This window comes from Hevea brasiliensis, chromosome 13 (assembly GCF_030052815.1).
Source record: "Hevea brasiliensis isolate MT/VB/25A 57/8 chromosome 13, ASM3005281v1, whole genome shotgun sequence".
NCBI lineage: Eukaryota > Viridiplantae > Streptophyta > Magnoliopsida > Malpighiales > Euphorbiaceae > Hevea > Hevea brasiliensis.
Window position 1 is genome coordinate 28,602,009 of NC_079505.1, and position 4,934 is coordinate 28,606,942.

Consider the following 4,934-nt stretch of genomic DNA (forward strand, 5'->3'; position numbering starts at 1 on the left):
CATTTTGTTAATGTTGTGCACCACTGAGACATTGGCTCAGCGATAGCTTTTCCTTGCTGTCGTAGGTAGACAGACTGACAGGGCAGCAGACTAGGCTGCTAGTGCTTCATTGAGAGTTCATCGGGTATATTGAGTATACCATATTTTGCATTTTGTATTGTAATGTATGTTCACTGTATGTATATATTATTCTTGGTTTTGAGCAGTTGTATATTAAAATTGTATATTAAAGTTGCTAACTAAATTTGTAAATTATTTTGGTTTGTAAATATTGTGATATATTTCTTTTATCTCGTGTTTTGAAAACACTGGAAAATTATTGTGGATTGAAGTTGACAAATGTTGAGAAACTTATTGTGTTAATTGAATATTTGAGTTTGGGGATTGAACAAAATATTGGAAGTGCTTTTTACAGGTTTTTAAAGAACTGTTTTATTCAAAATACAGATGGCACTCTGTCAAAATTCTTACAGAAATTATTAATTCTTCAAATGTGTTAGCTGTTTCACTTCAGTTCAAAAAAAAATTTTTTTACACCTGTAAATAGTGCTCACCACTGTAAAAAGAAGTAAGAAAAGGTTTTAAATCCCTTGCAGTGTATTTAATGGGTTATCAGTAGACGAAGTTGGTAATTCATTAGGTATACTACGGGATCATGTTATGCCTTACGAAGGGGTAAGGTGTGACATTTTGGGTTCCGGTCCAAACTATAAACTTGTAGGTCTATATCTTATTACATGCGGGGCAAAATTTCAGGTCATTCTAAGTTGTGTAGACCAAGATATGGTCAATTTACCAATGCTGGACAGAATGCACTAAAATGGTAGGCTTAGGTCATTTTTAGGTCACTTTTGGTTCGGCCAGTTTTGGTACCCGAATTTGTGCAAGCTATTTGGCTTGGTTCTGGCCATTTTTGGGCTTTGGTGTCTCGATAAGAATTGTATATCTATGTCTAAACTATTCATGGTAAAAATTTTAGGTCATTTGGACATATTTTGAGTAAGTTATGGTCAAAACACTAACTGCTGCCCAAATGGTCAATTTTCAGGCTTTCAAGTCACTAATCCGGATTTGGTCATTTTTCAAGTCACCTTCTAGGCAGAATTTAGGTAAGCTTCCTTCATGAAAGTTGGCACATTTTGTGCCTAGTTTCATCTCCAATTGGTCGCATACCAATTAGAGTCACACACTTAAGGTTCTAAGCTAAAATGCACACTGCCCTGTTATACATTATTCAAAACTTACCAATTACACATTCTATACTTACTAAACTAACTCTTTCATGCCAATTCTGATTTGGTACCATACCATTAACAAACTTAACAACACATTTTGGGCATTTTGGACAGCTTATAACTATTCTCAACAAACACATTATAACCCAGAATTTTCCAAAGTCCATTTACACAATTTAACCACATGAACATACCCCATTTACATATCCAATTCCAATCTATTATACACATATACATGCTGCCACCACAAACAACATAATTCAATAAACCAAACCATGAAACAACGCATTTCTAACTAAACTTTAAAGTTGCCGAATCACCTCATGAACACATCTCCTTCAAATTTGCTTTCAAGCTTCCAAAACCAAGTGCACCATTACATATACTCTTAATACACATTGTCTAAAACATTTCTATACACATAAACACTTACATCAACATATTAAACAACCATTTACAAGTGAAAACAAGCTACACATGTTGAGTTCACATGGCTGCCGAAATGGTGTTTCACCATTAATCCATCAAACCTCAAAACTTCCTCCACAAAATAACTCACCACAACATCCACTCAAAGTTTAATGAAACAAGAATTGAAAATACACACTTACCACTTTTAAAGCTTGACCAAAACTTCACTAAACTTCTTAAAATTGCTATCTAACTCTTCCTTGTGATGTGGGGAGCAAAGTTAATGAAGCAAGCTTTGGGGTTTAAGTTGAAAATGGTGAAGATTGTGGAGCTTTTGAAGGCTTCGGCTATGGAAGAATTTGGGACCTCATTTCGGCATGGAGAAGATGAAGCAGAAACTGAATTGCTTAGTGGACATACACATGTCCCTTAATGAGTTTAAATACCCCTTAGTGCTCCACTATAGTTTAATTAAACAATATTATATCTTAAAGTTTTAATTATTCAAATTATACCCCATTTCTTGCACTATTATTATAATGTACCACAATTTTAATTTTTATTATATTTTCAAAGTGTGCTATCACTCATTTTTAATGGAAATTGAGGTCAAAAGGTAAATCGGGGTGTCAATTGATCACAATGCCCCTATTCGGGTTGCTTTCCTGACTTTTCGGTAACACCGAGTTTTGTCATTTTCTCGATTTCTCATTTTTCTTTGTACTAATTAAATAATTTTTCTTTGATATTTCTAATGAAATTTATACTTTAATAAGTCTTTTAATTATGTCTCGAAACTAAATTCCGAGGGTTCCCTGCAGTCCTGGGGTCGGCTATTGCCTATGCCGTAACTTCCCTGTGCGGTCACCCATCACAGCGGTGCTGGCTCGTTTAACTTGGTTAAATTTCATTGTTATTATTTTTCCTTTATTTTTCTTGTATTTTCCTTTCTTGTATTTCATTATTTTATGTGTCCTCACTGACAATTAAATGTAGTTCTAGGCATCCTAGCTGACCGGACTGACACTAGTCACCAAAACAGTAGAACGCACTACCGAACATAGGGGTGTTACATAACGTCTTCCATGTGTCTATGTTGAGGAGGTACAGATCTGACCCATCTCATGTACTACCAGTAGAAGAGATTGAAGTGAATCCAGACCTCAAATATGAGGAAGAACCCATAGAGATTCTGGCTTATGAGGTGAAGCAGCTGAGGAACAAAGATACCGCTGGTAAAAGTGCTGTGGAACCATCATTCGGGCCAGGAGGCTACTTGGGAATGAGAGGACGATGTGAGGAGACAGCACCCACAGCTATTCAGAGACTAATACCAAGTAAAAATTTGGAGACAAATTTTATTTTAAGGGGAGGGGGGGGGGGAGAATTGTAACACCCCTATTTGCATAGCCTGGTACATTTTACTATTCCGGTGACCGGTATCGGTCCGGACAAGTAAGAGAAGTAGAACCACATCTAAGAAACCTAGATAAGCCCTAAACAAAAATAATTAGTAATCGCCAAATAGTTAAGTATAAATAAGAAAAACAAAACACAAGAAGTTAAATGAGCCGGGAGTCATAGCGATGGGTGATCTTCTCGGGAATGACTGTGGGGTCAGTCTAAACTCAAATTTCGAATTGTAAAATGTGACGTTGCGTTCCTTAGGACTATTACGAACACAGTGGAAAAGAGAAAATCACAGAAAAGAATTATTAAGTAGGTCAAATAATTAGGTCAGGGATCTAGACAAAATATTGAATTACTTGCAAACCGGATTGAACCAACGAGGGGCAATTTGGTCAATTCACTCCTAGAACTTACTCCTGACCTAACTGTCTAATAAAATTGGAGAAAAGAAATTTCAGTACCAAGAATTAAATTAAAGAACTAATGAAAAAATAATTCAAAAAGAAAAAGAAAAAAAATGTTTATTTACATCATGCATGACATAAGCATGATGCAATAAATCTAATATTTAAAACTTAAAATTTGGGATAATTATGTCTTAATAAAGTTAAAAAAAAAAAGAGAAGAAAATTTTCATTTTATCTTCTCACTAAACCAGCTGGCACCTCTTTCTCTCCCACTTCTGTCACCACAAACCACCATGGAAGCTTGAGATCAAGCTTGCAAACCCCCATAAAACCTCACTTTGTCCCCAAATTTCCCCACTAAAACTTATTAGACCAACTTGAGAAAACATTTGAAGAAGAAAGAAAGAAGAGACAAGGAGTGAAATTGTAAAATTGAAAGTCAAGTGGAGGTAAGTGATTGAATTTGAAAATCTTAGTTTATTTGTTGTGTATGTATCTCACTTAACTTTGAAATTGTGTAAAATCAAATAAAAACAAAATTTGAGGGACCAAACATGAATTTCGGCCAGCTAGGGTTATTTGAGGTGAATGAGGTGTATAGATCATGAATGTACACTTTGAAATGCATTAGATTGAACTTTATGTAATTAGGGTTTTGAGCATGTGAAAAATTAGAAATAAATTTGAGAATTAGTCAATTGATGTAGTTGAACTTATTTGAGTTTAGAAATGGTCAATTGTAACCATTTGACCATTTGTGGTGTGTATGAACTGTTGGAAACAAGTTCCAATTAGGATAGGTTAGGGTCAATCTGCAGGCAGCTTGACCTAAGTCCCTTTTAGGGACCAAAACTGAAAATTTACTAACCCAAATGGTGTGAGGTCAATTGGAAATGAAACTAGACACAAAATGGACCATTTTTCATTTAGGAATCATGCCTAGAAAGTGACCATAACTTAGTGAACAATTAGGCTAAATCCGGAATTGGGCACACTACCCTGTACAAAAATGACTAAATGAACAGTAGTTACGTAAATGACCATAACTTGGTCTAGGAAGGTCCAAATGACCTAAATTTTATACCAATAGAAAGCTGAGACATAGCCCTACAACTTTCATGAAGAAAACAAACCCAAATTGTGATCATACCTATCCAAAAACTCACCTGCATTCAATGTACAAAAATTGCCAAAATCCAAGAAATGCCCAGATTTCTGGGTAACACCATGTCTGGCCAGCCATGTTCAATTGGCTATAACTTAGGCTACAAAACTGTAAATGGAGTGATTCAAAAAGGGAAATAAAGTTAAGATAATAAGGAACAACTTCTATGAAGAAAACTTAGCCAAATTACTACAGCAACCTGATTAATGGAATAGTGTAAAACAGGACACCAAATCTGAAATTTTAGAATTTCACCTAAGAGACTTAAGATTTGAGGAAAACAATCAAAACCAACAAATTAGGTAA